Here is a 17,395-nt window from a genome sequence, read left to right as displayed (position 1 = left end):
AGTGGCTGAGGTGAGATTTGAACCCAAGACCTCCCGTCTCTGGGCCTGACTCTCAATCCATTGGGCTCCCTAGCTGCCCCCCCCCCCATGAAGAGTCTTGAGATGTATTGGTCCTATAAAATGAGATCCTATTGTACCTTAGACTTAGGAGCCATGTACTTCAGTTCTTAGTACAGTGTCTGGCACATTCTAGGTGCTTAATAAATGTTTAACAATTGTTTATTGACTGATGGCCCAACTTTCTCTTTTTATAGATGAAGAAACAGAATTAAAAAAAAATGAAATAATGTACCTGGTTCACCACACAAGTAAATGAAGCAAACAGAATTGGAACCCAGGTTCTTTATCTAGAAAGCCAATGATCTTTCTATAGCCCCATGCCAATGCCTATCAATCCACCATTATAAATGTCCCTAAGGAAAAAAAAAATCATGGCTTTACTTACTGGTCAGTTCCATTATCTGGTGTACCTGGAATAAAATACAGTAGAGAGTTTATGTTTGAATCATAGAATTTTCTATCTAGAAGGAAACTTTTAAGAGTAATTTTTAGTCCAATCCCTGTCTGTAGGAAGACAAAATAAAATATAATGACAAAACCTTTTATTAACAGTTTCCAATGTCCAAGGAATGATGCTGTGTGGCTTCAGAATTCCGTATTGCTGGTCCTAGAGCCAACTTATGGTTTCTTTTCCCCCATAAACCATTGCCTTAGAATTGCTTACCAATCATACTGGAATTTCTGGGGTCTTCCTGATCAGGTCAGATCCAGAGAATTTCATTCCCAAATAATTAAGAGAATTCTGAGTTTTTGGGGGGCCCTATGCTTCCACGCAGCTGTATGAGAATACTGCCCATTATGGCAGGTTCTACAAATATCTAATGTCACTCTAGGGCTTCCAGGAACAATGGATTAAATTACTTTCCAGAGAGGGGAATTGGATTTTCCACTTTCTCCTTTGTGCATTTCTCTTACTCAGGATGCAAATCATAGTCTTTGTAGAGCAGCAGTACCACAAACTCCTGCTTGTAATTATCTCTCAAGGCAAGGGTCGGAACTAGCCCCACAGAAACGTCACCCAAGCTGTGGCTAGATCTCCATGTGTCCTGGGATTCGTCTGTGGATTTTAGTTTTAGCTGAAACATATTGCCAAACTGGAGTCGTCCCTTGCTTGGGTCTCCATGTTTCACAGACATCTGGTCTCTCAATTATTCTGTTATGAGGGTTTTCTTTGGCTATTTTTCAAAATGACCTTTTTTTTGGACCTCACTCAATTTTACCACATCCAAATCGACAAGGACCTTTATGTAGCCTTATTCCTTCTTTCATTAAGTGCTTTCCTTCCCATATATACAATATTGAAATAGCCTTCCAAGCCTCTGACTTTTGTAAACCTTCTCCCTCATTCTCTATCACTCCTATAATATAAATGTGTGTATATGTATATATTCATATATACTATATAAATGTGTATGTGTATACATATATGTATATATAAAATATAAATGTGGGCAGTCATCTTTTTCAGTTCTGTCTGATTCCTTATAACCTCATTTAGGGTTTTCTTGGCAAAGAAATTGGAGTGGTTTGCAATTTCTTTTTCCAAATAATTTTATAGATGAGGAAACTGAGGCAAACAGGGTTAAGTGACTTGCCTAAGGTCATATAGCTTATAGATATCTGATGCTAGATTTGAAGTTATGAAGAGGAAACTTCCTGACTCCAGGCTTGGTACTTGATCCACTGTACCACCTAGCTGATATACATCTATATCTCACATTTATATCATGTATAGCATGCATGCATTTAGGTATGTCTATGTATTGATACATAGGTATGTATATGTATATATATATATACACACACACAGCCGTGTTTATATATGTATGTGTATATTCATTTGCATTTATATATATCTCTCTATATACACACATACATACATACATACATAATAATCTTCTTCCTATCCCCAAAGATGGAGGGGGTATAAAGGGGAAGGGAAATTATGCTCCCACATGCTGGAGATGCACTAAATTTGCATATTTGTGATTATATTTTCTAAAATAACTATTTCTTTGTCAAAAGGTCCACAGCGTGATATAAATATATACATTTCTGTCTTTCTCTCATATCTATCTATCTCCATATATCTTGCATCTATATAGTTGTTGGCTTGTTGGCTCCCTCCAATGGTTCAGATGATAGCTCATTTCTGCCTTTCCTTTGAGAATCTTGCCCATGTTCTCCCCAAAATTTAGCACATCAATTCCACTCAACATACTCTAGACCTTGCTCAGTCTGTCCTGACATTCTACAGGTCAGGTATGAATAGAGCACTGTTCATCTTTCATTGTTGCCATGGGAGCTTCCCCTTTTTTCTTCCTGATATAAAAATGTTTTAATTACATTCTTAATTGACTTCTTCTTTGGTTCTTAATTGACTTATTGGTTTTGTGTTATAGCTTGATGGCGCCTCACCCTGTACTACTCTATTACTCAACTTTTGATGCTCAACTTTAGGTATTCAGGGGCAATAGTTCACAGTTAAGATTCATTAAGCATCCAAAATAAAAATGGCGGTGGTGAAAAATGGTCTTATGCTCACATGGAAAGCTTGGGGTTAGAAAAAAGAGGTGATAGGATGAGAATTTCTGAACATTATCCAAACTGCTCAACTTCTTCTGTCCAACTCTGGGCCAAGATCACCTTCTATCTATATTTTCTATCCCAGATACATCTATTATTGGGATCTATGGGTTATTAGGTTATGAGCAATACAGTAATTCCTTAGTTCTCTGAAAAATAGGCTACTTTTTTCCTTATAAGATACTGAAACCATTCTTGAAACTTGATTAAGTCAAGGTTTAAAGACTTAGACTAATGACAGAACTTCCTCATTGCTTGGTATTAAAGAGCCAGGAGGAACTTTTGGCCTGCTGTGATATTTGTCTATTAGTCTATGACAAGAGGCATTTTTCATCCATTTGGTCTTTAGACACATCAATCTCTTTTGAGTTCTGTTTGGAGGCTCTTTAAAGTCCTGAAGTTTGATTTGGTTACTATAATATCCTTTACAAATAAAAGAATCAAGAGGACCTTATGATCAACAGGGAATTTTTTTAAAACTCTTACCTTTCATCTTCAAATTAATACTATGTTGGTTCAAAATCAGAAGAGGGGTAAGGGCTAGGCAACAAGGGTTAAGTAATTTGCCCAGGGTCACACAGCTAGGAAGTGTCTGAAGTCATATTTGAACACAGAATCTCGTACCCTAGGCCTTACTTTCTATCCACTAAGTCACCTAGCTACCCCCAAAGTTCCTCTTTGACCTGGACTATGCACCACGTCTCTTCTACCATTGTGGCAAATTAATATAAATTAATTATTAATTAGTTAATTAATAATTAAAATACATTTGGTGAGCATTAATGCCTCACCTGAGGCTTATTCAATTATCATAGAACAGGACTAATTCTATTATAACATCTTATAAGGAATCCTGAATGATCTCTGTCTTTTGATGGGAGACAGTTGCTATAAAAGATCTTGCAAAGTAATTTTTTCCATTTAAAAGCTTTTTAACAAAGAAGAAACACAAAGGAATCTTATGTCCTTGCTATATCTACCATTATGTTGCAAAATAAGATGGTCCATTATTGAATATTACTTATCTTTCCATATTACTTCTTGCTCCATCTTAGTCCCCTTGTTAATGGGTATGGGTGCCTTCAATTTATGTCTAGATTACTCTGATAAAGTCTTTTTATAAATTGGAGAGGAAGCATGTAGGTCAATAGTCATTGATGTACTTATTCTTGACCTTTCCCCCTCTCTCTACCCCCATAATCACCAAGGTTCAATATTTTTACAATGCTTTTGGTGTCTTCTCCTTTAGATAACTTATACACAGTTCTTTAATACCCTCAAAGTTGTATTGCCTCCAGTATAATCTCCCTTCACTATATTTGTCCAATATAGCTGCTTTTCTTATCTTTGTTCTCTTTAGTGCCATTTCTTCCTCTTCTAAGAGCACTTCAGGGACTGTGGTGTTACTTTCAGTTATAGTGAATCTATCACTCTTGATGGAGAAAAAGTCAATAAACATTTATTAAGATCTAGATTTAAAAAGAAAGGCAAAAGACAGTTTCTGCTTTTGAAGAACTCATGGTCAAATGAGAAAGGACATCACATAAAAAAAGCTGAAAGAAGATGGTAAGGGTGGATAATGGAGAAAGGATATCCAGTAGACATGGATTCATCATAAAATCCTGAAGCTAGTGGGAAATGATGAAATGGCTTCTCTGGGTCACCTTTAAAAAAATGGAACATCTGGAAGGAACTCTCTGAGATCTATCCTCTACCCAGGGGAACAACTGGGTGGTAAACTTTTCATTGTTGAATGCCCTCGGAGTGACTAATTAGGATTTTTCCACAGTTGCCTTAAACTGATTTTATACTGTGTTGCTTTTTCTGTTGTATGAGGTGATACCATTCATAATTATACATCATTCTTCATAAAATTTGATGGATGAGTTTATATTCTAATCCAGTGTTGCCTTTGGTAACCTTCTCTCTCCATATTAAAAAAATAATTCAGATGTCTTTTAATTAAGCTTAACCTTTTTGATCTCCTTGTGGTAATAATTAATCTACATTAAGTTCTGTATAAAATTGTTATAATTGGCATCAATGTCAGTTCTGTTGTCTATTTCATATATTTTATTTTCAATTACCTTTTAATTTATTTGCACTCCATATATTTTTCTCATTTCTAATTGTTATTCTTTATTCCTTCTTTTTAAAAAAAATAACATTCTGATTTTAGCTCCAAGTCAATGGTCTGACTATACAAAACTAACTGAGGCATAATTCCTATACCAATAAAAGGCATTTTCCTGTCTTTCAAAATAAAATCAATTTTGTTCCATGTAATATTATTTATGCATTCTATAAATAGTACTTACCTGCCCTTTAAAAAATACAATGTTCATGATATAGAGGTGTGAGTCTTTTTTTTTATAATATACATGTCTTTGGACATATTCCTTTCCTTCACTGGTGCATAAATTGCAATTATTTTTCATAGTAACCTTTTTATAAATACTTATATTTAGTATGAGAACATATGATTATTATGCTAAATGTTTCTTATAATACCATAAATCCCACTGTACCAATTTCTTTTTTAACTTCTCCAAAGGGTACCTAAGAACCCAATGAGTTCATTTAGCTACAACTTCTTTCTCTTTTATGTGATCATGTAAGAATGTCAAGATTGATATGATTTAGTTCTTCCAGAAATATATTTGGCTATTTTACAGGTATCTCACATTTCAAGTACCAGAAGTCAAACTGAAATTTTCCTTGGTCTTAAAACACTATGATTCTCACCATCACCACAGAAGTAGAAGGGGGCCACAAAAACTGAGAGACATTTGTGATTTCTTGGTTTGATTAGTTGCTATGGTTCTCCCACTGGCCCAAATAATTGGCATATGGCCAGACCACTGGTTCTGTACCTCTCTGAAATTAATCAAGTTGGTCTTTGGAAAAATGACTGATTCTGTCACAGCCATATTTGAAGTTTCTCCAGTATGGCTGAAACTTGTGCTCTGCAGACAAAGCTTTCAGGAACCCAGAGTCACCTCTATCCCAAGATGAGGTAGGGACTAAGATTTTTTGGAGGATTATAGTCCAAATGAAAAAAGGAAAAATAAAACAACTCAAAATAATTGATTCTCACTACAGAGAAATAATACAAACTAAACTATAAAGATTAATTTTTTTCTTTCTAATTCACAGAAGTCAACTATTCTAAAAATCAAGTCTTCTAATAATTTTATAATTTCATTAATTATACTTTTCACAAGTGTAGATATGTCATACCCAGATTTCTAATAGCTTCCTTTCAAATTGAACCATTTACTCATTGATTTTAAATGTTCATAAATACTTTTCTTCATTTGAATTGGCTTTCTCACCATTACAATTGAAAATTGACATTTTTAACCATTTATATCATAACATATGCATTGTCACAGTTTGATGAATGTTCACAAACATTCATTAAGTGCTTGCTATGTTCCAGGCCCTTTGGTAGGCTCTGAGAATCTTGTTATCATTCATAGTTCACACAGCAGTTTTGCATGAATTATCTCATTTGATATACTTAGAATCCCCTCTGAGAAAGGAAGAGTAGAATGCCAAGAGCCAAAGAGAACTTTAGGGATCATCTTCTGTTGTTATTGTTTAGTCATGTCCAACCCTTCATGAACCCATCTCAATTTTTCTTGGCAAGGATACTGAAATAGTTTGCCATTTCTTTCTCTAGCTGATTTTACAGATGAGGAAACTGAGGCAAATAGCTTTAAGTGACTTGCTGAGGGTTTCATAGCTTGTATGTGTCAGAGTGTGGATTTGAACTTGGGAAGATGAGTCCTTCTGACATCAGTGTCCACTGCACTACTTATCTGTCCCAGGGTTCAGTAGTCATCCTCATTCTTTTTTATTTTTTTAACAAAAATTTTACAAAATCCATGGCAAATGGTCATCCAGGTTCAACTTAATTTCTGTGTCCCTACAAATCTTTACTACTTGCTAAGACATTCCACTTATAGACAATTCTTATTGTTAGTTTTATATTTAGCCTAAATCTAATCGTAATTTTCACAATTGTGTCCTCTTGGTTCAGGTAGAACATGTCCAATCTTTTTTCCCCTGTGGGCAGTTATTCCCATCTTATAGATGTGGAAACTGAAGCCCAGAGAAATTTAACAATTTTCCCAAGGTCATAAAACAAATGGTGAATCAAGACTAGAGCTAAAATCTTTTGATTTCAAGTAAAGCGCTTACCTTCCCCATCCCACATCCTCAACTCTTACAGGGAGCTAATAGGATGAGTTTTCCTTTTTTTTTTTTTTTGAGAAACCTCACTCACATTCTTGAAGGGTTTATTAATTCCTGGTGTTTAATGGCAATGGTACCATGATAACCATGCTGGAACTTTTGCTTTTTCTCTCCAAATTGAACATCATTCAGACCATGTTGGTTAATTTGGTGATTATCCAGGTACCTATGAGAAGCTTGTTTTTGTGCCCTTGGTTTTAAGCTGCTGCTTCTCTTTGGACTTTGTTCTGAGAGTCCTCACCCACAGACAAACGTCCTCATTCACAGGGAAAAAATTAACTTTCCAGATAACTTACTTTTAGATTCTTAAATGAAAAACTACTTCGTCAGTTTAAAATGTTTTGACTGATGAATTCAGCTCCTGATTCTTCGCTCACATACTGACAATACCCACTAGCTTTATCTAGGTTTTTTGATTCCCCATAAAAGGCAGAACCGATGGTTTAGAAGGTAAAGGAAATTAAACTAATTCATGAAAATGCTCTCTCCCCCACCTCTTGGAAACCTTCTAAGGAAATTTAGGTGATCTTCAGGACCCTTCCTACATTCTTCCTTAACAGGGTGAGGGAGATTGATTTGCTTTCTTCTTCTTTCCCACAGAGAGCTGAAATGAATATGGCTGCTTTTCCTTCACAATTTTAACTTGGACTTTTCCTGTTCATGCCTCAAACCATTTGTGTGCCCTATAATCATTGATTAGTCCCAGGAACTGCATTTGTGAGCTAGCTAGTAACACTTCACCAGCCGGCAGAGCCAAGAACACTGTGGTTTTGTATGTCTTATAAAAATAATTGTTATTGATTTTATACATCTGACAATGGTTTGGTAGGCTTTTCTTCAATGAAATATTTAGTATCAAGGGTGCCATTTTATGTGATATTTAAAAAATAAATGTCAAATGAAAACCCCATTCTTTTGAAATATTGGGTTCTGGTTTTAGAATCAAGAGATTTGGAGCTAGAAAGGACCTAAGGGATTGCATCTAAGCCCTTTATTTTACAGATGAAGAAACTGAGGCTTAAAGAAGTTAAGGTACCTGCCACAGTCACATAATTAGTAAATATGTGAGGTAGGATTCAAATGGAGGCAACTCTCATTCCACATCTAGCACACTATACATTATGTTTGGATAGCAATGATACTTTTTTCACAGAGGGAAGTAGGTACAAAAATCTCACTTAGTAGTGCTAAGCACTTAAACATTTCCCCAATGGTTCTCTAAATATGAAAGAGTCAACATAACATCCCTACTCCTTACCTGTATGAGATTGCAAGGTAAGGATGCTTCTTGTCTGACCCTTTGTGAAGAAGAGGGCAAAACTCACAATCAAGAAATGATACTTCTCCTTCCTTCTCTTCTCTAGTAGTATACTTTTGTCTCCCCTGAGACTTAAAATTGGTAAGGGCTAGGATAATTTGCCTTTTTCCTTCCTACAAAAAAATATTAAACACATACCTGGGTCTGTTTTCCAACACATTCGGTACAGTCCTACCAGAATGAATATTGAGAGTGTTATTGCTATCAGAGCAATAACGACAGGCAAAATCACACCTAAAAAGAGTAAGGAAATTGTATGATTCAGGGGTGTTACTAGAGAATAAATAGATCATCATAATATTAAGATTAATAACATATTGCATTTGTATAGCACTTAATAGCCTAAAAAAGAGAATCACACAAATTCATTTCGTATCTTCATAATAATTCTGTGAGGTAGACTGTATAGGCAGGTGTCATGATCTGCCTCTTTTATTGTTTAGTAAAAAGAAAATCCCCTTCATTTTTTTTTGAATGGAGAAAAGTTAGTCTTTTAAAATTTAGGCATAGAAATTTTAGTTCATTTAATTGTATTTTGCCTCAGTGAGGCAAAGAATTAAAAAGTTGAGAATATGAATCTAGAGTCTGGAAGGGAGATTAGAAAAAGTTAAGAAGGTGATGGACGTTGTTTTTCTACTCAAATTTTTCTCTCAAGTCTTCTATCTTTCACATTTAGCATTTTACATACTATGTACCTAAATAGAGCTCTGGACTTGGAATCAGGAAGATCTGAGTTCAAATCTAACTTCAGACACTTACTAGCTGTGTGATCTTGAGGAAGTTGCTTAATCTTTGCCTCAGTTTCCTCATCTGTAAAGGGGAAGTGAATTGTAATAGAATTTCTATATAAAAGAGATGGTGTTTTTCAAGTGTTTCTTAAACTTTAAAGTGTTTTTTTAAATACTATTATTATTATGCTACTAATTGCTTGGTGTGATTATGTGATGTCAGAAGTTGGATAAAATATATGCAAGACTGCAAAATCATGCCAGATGACTAATTTAGGAATCTTGAATGGCACTATTCTGGGTGTTCTTTGTTTTGGTGGTGGTTTATAACTGTGATTGTTTATTGTTTTCATTTTTTTGTGTTGGGGGTAAGGAATTATTGCCATTAGTTGAAGCAATGATTAATAGAAATGATTTTTAATAACTAAAATGAAAAGACACACATAGAAGAATTCCCGGTGCAAGAGATTGTCTATAGCTTGTGAGATTCTTCAAATGGGACTATTTCTGGATCACATTGTACTGATTGTATCAAGTCTTGAAACAATGCTGAGCCTTTTAAGTGAGTTCCCCAAAAGGCTGGCCTAAACATTCCACCAGAATACAGAAACAAACACAAATAGGAAAGGAATGTCTATTTTCCAGGCCATCACATGCAGTTGAAAGGATAACCCATAAGGCTAGTCTATGAATATATGTATTTCAGCTGAACACTGTGAATAGGTCATGAACAGAGCCCAGAAATGGTCTGGGATATATCTGAGAGACCGAGTAGTATTTTAAATAGTCCCAAGTTCTCCCTGAAACAAAAGCATATCTTTTTAATATCACATCCTCCCAGCGATTCACAGCTGCAAAGCACTACCATGTCTGGAGAATGAAAGTTACAAGTCATCCAGAGCATATTGAAAGGGACAGGGAGCCTGATTGCACTACAACATTTTACCTGCTAAGAATCTTTCAAGAGAAGTGGTCTAAAGGATGCATTGTCAGAGAGAAGGAGGGTGAGGACCAGAACGGGCATCCTCCTTTAAGAGTACCATTAGGAACACTCAAATTACTTGATCTGGCCATGAACATAAGAGACAAAACCAGAAAAGGATCTTGTTCTTTTTATTTTCCTGTGTTGAAGCTTAAAGAAGGACATAGATGAGATGCCAACAGATGATAAAGGGAAAACAGAACTTCTCAGCCCTTCTATTTTGCTTCTTTCTGTCTCTACCATGTAAAAAAAAATGTAAGACCAGCTCTAGCAAATGGGGAGTTGACTTCTGAGTTAAGTTGTAAGGTAAAAGAACACACTTTGCACCTTTTAATAAAGTCAAGTTAATAGACCCAGGAGAGCTATACCTGGTGTCCCCAAAGTGCAACCTAAAGCTGCAGATTTGGGTGACCCCCTGTATATCCATGGATGCTGGATAACGTAGCAGATGTGATTGCTGAGCTATTGTAAGTGGTCATTGAAGAATCATAAAGAACAGGAGAGGTGCCTAGGTCTTAGAGACAGAAATGTGTCTCTAAGGGCAGAGTAGAATCTTCATTGATTTGGACTTCGATTCCTGGCAAAAATTCTAGAATAGCTTATTTTTAATAAGCTTCTTCTTTTTAAGAACAGATGGTTGGTGAGTATTTAAAAAGAGAAGCTGTTTTCCCCTTAATTTCTTTTTTATTCTTTGTTACAAGTGAAATGGCTTGGTGGGTAAGAGATATATTTAGAAATGAGGACAATATAAAAACAAAAGATATCAAAAAAAATTTTAATCCTTTAAATTGCTAAAAGGAGAAACAATAATCACTAAGAACAAGCATGACTGCTTCAGGTCATATGTCAGCCTGTAATATCATTTACTTTTATTCCTTTAACAGTATTACTTGACTGGAACATCAGAGGAATGCCATAAACATAACCTAGCTCTATTTCACCAAAGAAGTTGGCAAATCTTTCATACTATTCTTGTGGAGAAAATGGAGTGACATAAACTAGATCCTAGAACATTTTGTTGGATACTGAAATGGTTGAATGGTCCGTGGATGTATGCATGTATGTACTACCCCAAGGATTTCTATGGCTTTGGGATGGTCGTTATTTTTATTGGTGTCTTGGATGACTGTCATGTATATGGCTTGAAGAGAGGCTAGAATTCCCTGTCTCTGCTACCAAATTTATAAGATGGCACAAAGTGAGGAAGGTTGATTCATGTCATGGATGACAGAGTCAGGATCCAAAAAAGTACTCATTTGGGCATACAATGGCCTATATCTAGGGAGTTGACATGAACCAAAACAAAAAAAATGCTCTTATCTTTGTTTTAGAATAGATACTAAAGGCAAAAAATTGGAAAATGAGGGGATGCCCTTCAATTGGGGAATGGCTGAACAAAATTGTGGTATCAATTGGTGATGGAATACTATTGTATTCAAAGGAATAATAAAGTGGAGGAATTCCATGGAGACTGGAACAACCTCCAGGAAGTGATTCAGAGTGAGAGGAGCAGAACCAGGAGAACAATGTACACAGAGACTGATACACTATGGTACAATCAAATGTAATAGTGACAATACAGTGATCCTGAACAACTTGGAGGAATCTACTAGGAAAAAAAAAACATTATCTACATTCAGATGAAAAACTGTGGGAGTAAAAACATAGAAGAAAAACAACTGCATCAATACATGGGTTGAGGGGATATGATTGGGGATGTAGACTCTAAATGAACATCCTAGTGCAAACACCAACAACATGGGAATAGGTTCTGATCAAGAACACATGTAATACCCAATGAAATTGTGCGTCGGCTGAGGGAAGGGAAGGAGGGAAATAATATAATTCTTGGAACCAAGGAATAATGTTCTAAATTGACTAAATAAATTAATTTAAATAAAAAAATAGATACTAAATATTGGTTCAAAGGCAGAAGAGCTCTAAGGGTCAGGCAATTGGGGTTAATTGTGCCTGAGTCACCTAGCTAGGAAGTGCCTTAGGTCACATTTGAACCCAGGACCTCCCATCTCCAGACCTGGCTGTCAATGCACTGAACCATCTAACTGTCCCAGGAGTTAAAATTTAATAGGAATAAATTAAATTTCTTCACTTGGGTTCACAATACTAATTGTTCAAGTATAGGATGGGACAGATGTAGCTAGAAGACAGTTTATGTGATAAAATCTGAAATTTTTGTAAAGGACAATTCCAATTTGAGTAAACAGTCTGGCAAGGGAATCAGAAGAGCTCGCTGGATCTTAGGCTCCATTGAGAGTGGCGGAAAGCCTAGAAGTTGGCAGATGATGCTCCTATTAGTGCCAGGTGTTTATTCTACTTTAGTTAAATCACATATATATTTTGTATTCATTTCCTCGGAGTCGCATTTTAGGAAATAAAATGACAAAGTGGGAACAAGTTCAAAAGTTGATGTAAGAACCAGGTTGATGTAAGAATGAGAGACTGAGCCATACAAAGACTGGTTGAAGGAAAAAGTGATGCTTAGTCTACTGAAGGTGAGAAGGGCTAGATGACAACTACCCTCGAGGACATGGGGGAATGATATGTGAATAAGGAATTAGACTTGTTCTGTTGGCCCCAAAGACTATAACCAGGAGGGAAAGTTGCAGTGAAGCCAACCTAAAGGGAAATTTGCTAAGGATTGTTTCAGCAGCCAGTAAGTTCACATCCCCTACAGGTCTTAAAGCAAAGGCTGAAAGACCACTTATTGGGTCTATAATATGATAGACTTCTGTTCTATTATGAATTGGATCAAAAAACCCACTTCAATTCTGAGATTCTATAGCTGTTATTTCTGATGAATCCACTTGATGTCACTCTTGCAACCTTTCTGGGGAAAAAAAATGGTTTCCAAGCAGAAGGGAAATCTATCACTTTTCTCCTCTCAGCAGTTCTCCAAATGATTCTTAGCTCCTGTGTGGAAAACTGGGGTGGGGCCAGGGTACTTAGGGCTGGAAAGAAATCCAGGTAGTGGCGGATTCTCTTGTAATATAGGTTTGCTCACAGCTACTGCCAGCCTTCCTATAATGTTATAATTAAGTTAGTGGCTGTACACCTGGTACACCTTTGTACTGTTTCCATCACAATACAATTCTAAAGAAGCAGAGTTTTTTTTTTCCACCATGTCCCTTCAAAGGACGAGAAGGCAGAAAAGGAAACAAGATACCTTCTCAATTCAATGAAAAATTAAGAATCACCTTTTAATGGTGAAGAGAAAATGATTTCTGTTAAAAAAACAACAACAAAGGAATATTCCTGGCAATGGTTTGGATTGGTAAGGTAGAATTTTTCAGCTAGATTCCTTCTTAGAATGTGTGGCAGGTTTCTTTGAACAGCTGTCATCATTTCTCATAGGTATTCCCAGATAAGAAAAATTGTTCTGAGACAAGGCTTATGCAATGAAGGGGAGAGCATAGGTAAACATACAGGTATACAGGATGTGTTTCCCTATACACATGTGCTTGTTCATGAGCATTCGTGTGCGGAGCAGAGAAGCACAGCCTTTTTCGTTCTAACCTCTCCTACTCTTGGTGAATAACATTTCTTCCCCCACCAGGAAATGAGAATATCTAGTCAATTCATTATTTAGGGCTATTTATATTTCTGTTGCAAAGGCTAGGCACATTATAAGCCTTTAGGTTGAATTGATTAGAATGAAAGTAAAACCATTAATATCCATGAGTGAATGAAAGCATGGATAAATTGACAGGTATATTTGGATTTCACAGGGACGTCATTCAGAAATGAAGCCATTTTTCTCTTCCATGGGATAGCTAGATAGAGCACAGGACTTGGAGTCAGGAATACTCTGAGTGCAAATCTAGATTTAGACACTAGCTGAGTGACCTTAAGTTGGCCACTTAACCTCTGATTGCCTCAGTTTCCTCATCCATAAAATAGGGATAATCGTAACATCTATCTCCCAGGAGGATTATGAGGATAAAATTAAATATTTGTAAAGTGTCTGGTCCATTGATGCTATATACATATTACCTATTATTACTTCAGGTGCAAATATTTATCTTTGATTCAATAACAGCTTATTGTCCTTCATTATATGTAACTAAAACTCCAATTCTTGAATTTTCTAGTTCTTGCTTTCCTCAGACATTAGCTATTTATATTTAAATGAATAAATTCTATGAGCCCATATATATATATATATATATATATATATATATATATATATATATGAGAAGGAAAAGTCAGAAAGATTTTGTATATGTGTATATGTGTTAAATTGAAGGTCTACTAATGTTCACTTGTACATGGCTTTTGGTGTTTGTACTCTATGGGGCATCTGTGTTCCATCACATCAATTCAACCCTCATCCCTAGTAGTAATTGCAGTGCCCTAGGGTGAGGGAGCAATGCAGATGGGATGCTTGTTAAGCCTGGCTGCCCTCTGAGGGGATTCTTACAGCAAGGATGCTTAGATTGGTTTTATAATGGGGTCTTTGGTTCACCAAGGTTGGAGATAAGGCTACCTGTGCTCTAATCACTCCCTTCATGCGAGACATCCTCACCAACACACACACACACACACACACACACACAGTTTTCTTAGGGAATTTTGAAGACTAGGGGAAAAGGATTCATATTTACTCACTTGAATAAGAGGAGTTGATAAGAAGGGAGCTTGTGGTGCCAGAGTCTGTCATTCAAAAAAAGAAAGAGCAAGAAATAAATTTTATCTTGAGTTAATAGAAATGTTTTCAGTGACAATTGTGGTCTCACTGTCTCATCCCTTTATAACGCTCCATTTAAGCTATTTCTGGAATAAAGTTTATCACTAAGGCTTTGGCTTTTATTCACCTCTCCATCCTCCCCTCCTCAACCTCCTAGAGTCTATGTTTGATGAAAATGCTCCTGTAGGAATCCTACCTGTAGCTATTTGAAAAGAACTAGGTAAGGAACTCCCAAAAGGCTAATGACCAATTTTGTCCTTACAGACTCAGAGCTAGACCCAAGAAGGCTCATGGGATTCCTGGGGGGAAGATGGGAAATCATAATGAATCTGAGCTCCCTTGCTTGCTACTTAAATCACTCCTAACCACTGCAGGCAAACACAGGAACACATGCACAATGAAATGTGAGCAGAAACTTCTGTGATATTTCCATGGAAAAACACATGACTTACATTCTGAAAGATTCATAGATTTATCCTAAGAAAATGTCCAAAAGGGAAAAAAGGAGGGAGTTATATTTCCCATTCCACACAAAGACATACAGACCTCTGGTGCTTCCCTGGTCTTTGATGGGGGGTGTGGTAATAAATTTTAAAGTCTCATCTGTGAAAAGAAAAATGAAGAGTCAACATATGCTTCTTAGTTCATTTCCTTGGTGGTTTAGTTTTAGGTTTGAATACCTTTGAGGCAGGAAAGTGCTTCAATGGATAGAGTGATAGACCTGGAATCAGGAAGACCTGAGTTCAAATTTGACCTCAGACACTTACTAGCTAAGCGACTCTGGGTAAGTCACTTAAATTTTATGTGCCTTCATCTATTGGAGAAGAAAATTATCTTTGCCAAGGGAACTCTATATGGGGCCACAACGAGTTGGATACAACTGGGCAACAAATACAACCTATGAAAACTGTTTCTTGGACTAGATTAATAATAGCTGGATTACTACTACTACTAGCTAACATTTATATAGTACTTATTATGTGTCAGGCACACAGTTATGATGATGATGATGATGATAATAATAATAATAATAATAGATTTCCAGAGGACTTTATGGCTTACAATACATTCTATTTAATTTGATCTCTACAACAAACTTGTGAGTGAGTAAAAATAAGCATTATTATCTTTATTCTAGAAGTAAAAAAACTAAACTTTAGCAAAGCAAATTGACCAACTGAAAAAAATTATTAGGTTCTTATTATGGGCTAAGTACTGGTGTTAGACCATAGATATACAAACACAAAATTAGTACCTGCCCTCAGGGGGCTTACATTCTACCATTTTCCCAAAGTCCCATAACTGGCAGACTTACCACTAAATTCACATTGTTCTGATTTCACAGCTATTAATTCCCCTAAACTAGCATCTTTGCACATTTGTTAATGTTATATTCCACTGGCTAGTGAGACTTTTTCACTTACTACAGATTATTTAAGATGGCAAAGAACATACAAGAACTCTGATTTTGTATTTGGACTTTGTGGTTCTAGGAGGAAAGGCTTGAAAATGAAGTCTCAACTGAAAGAAATTGGGGGAGAATGGGAATCCAATTTATTTATTTTTCCTTTTAAAGCTTACCTACCATCAGGTGAGCTGGCTTTGTCAGAGGATCTACTATGAATGTGGTTTTCAGCAATCAATAAAAGAGACTACTGAGTCTCAGGACACTGGACAGAGTAAAGCAGCTCTTTCCCTTCAGGCAAACTACAGGTAGGAATTAATTCTAACTTTGTTTAATCTATAATCTTGGATTTACTTGATTATATGTAAGATAATTTGTCTTGTGCTCTCAGTGGAATAGGACTTGGAACTTACCATCATCTATCTACCTGGTACCCCATGAATTTAAAATTAAGTTTTATTTGAGCCCAGATATCTTCTCTTCACCTTCCTCCTTCAAATATAAATCTGCCTTACTGGTAAGGAGAAATGGTTGGGAACGAAGCTTTACCAACAGTTGCTATAGTTAAAAATCAAAAATAGAACCAAAAAATTCCTCATAGGGATGAGCCTGGCCTACATAATTCCCTCCATCTTCCAAGCCATTAGACTTCTTCACAAAATGGGGGTGATGATAATCTAGGTTTCCAAGTACAATGATAGCTAATTAGTCAGTGCATGTTAACAAAGTGCCTATTTCTCTTTTAGGGGTATTAGAGCATCAAGGCTGTATTCCTGGACTAGAATATACTGGCTTCTGTAATGCTCTGGTTCCCTTTCTTTATCTTACCAAATTTATATTGAAAGTTGCAAAGAGTTTTATTAGTTTGCACATGGCATTTACTTTCTCTCTTTGAGTTCAAATGCCATTTTCCCGTCTGTCTGTCAGGCTATATCCTCTAAACTATGAATGATTAGAGTGAAGGACGCATACCTTCAGTTTCATCTGTACTACTACCCATAACCCCCAGTATTCTAAATGATCAAATATGGACTAATTGATGTAAATGACAACTGCTGCAGTGATGGGGACAAGACCACATTATCACTACAGTGAAACCCCTCCGGCTTGGCGTGTGTCTTGGCCCCTTTTTTTCTCTGCCACCCACAGCCTGGCACACAGTGCACTCCTGTGCATTTTTGACATCTGTGGGGGAAGAATACTGTTTAGAGTCTGTATCCTTCTTGCCATGCAAAAAATCTGTGGGAGGAAGCTAGATATATGCCCATAAGAACAAAGAAAAATGTCAGGCTAGTGCACCAAGCAGGCAAAGGAAAGAATAAAAAATGAAAAAGCTAGCTGAAACTTCTGC

General features: G+C 36.3%; 1 long non-coding RNA gene across 1 annotated transcript in view; it reads right to left on the bottom strand.

The window, feature by feature from the left end:
* The window catches only part of LOC130455104 (uncharacterized), a 40,672-nt gene extending 25,067 nt beyond the window's left edge, over positions 1 to 15,605 (bottom strand). Inside the window, exons 1-4 of the long non-coding RNA XR_008913000.1 lie at positions 15,186 to 15,605; positions 14,561 to 14,605; positions 8,363 to 8,458; positions 446 to 470 (exon numbers count right to left, since the gene is read on the bottom strand). This is a non-coding gene — a long non-coding RNA (uncharacterized LOC130455104). The remainder of the gene's footprint in view (positions 1 to 445; positions 471 to 8,362; positions 8,459 to 14,560; positions 14,606 to 15,185) is intronic.
* Between the last annotated feature and the right edge of the window lie 1,790 nt (positions 15,606 to 17,395).

Source organism: Monodelphis domestica, chromosome 6 (assembly GCF_027887165.1).
Source record: "Monodelphis domestica isolate mMonDom1 chromosome 6, mMonDom1.pri, whole genome shotgun sequence".
Classification (NCBI taxonomy): domain Eukaryota; kingdom Metazoa; phylum Chordata; class Mammalia; order Didelphimorphia; family Didelphidae; genus Monodelphis; species Monodelphis domestica.
The sequence above is the reverse complement of the archived record's forward strand: the minus strand, read 5'-3'. Positions and strand labels throughout refer to the sequence as shown.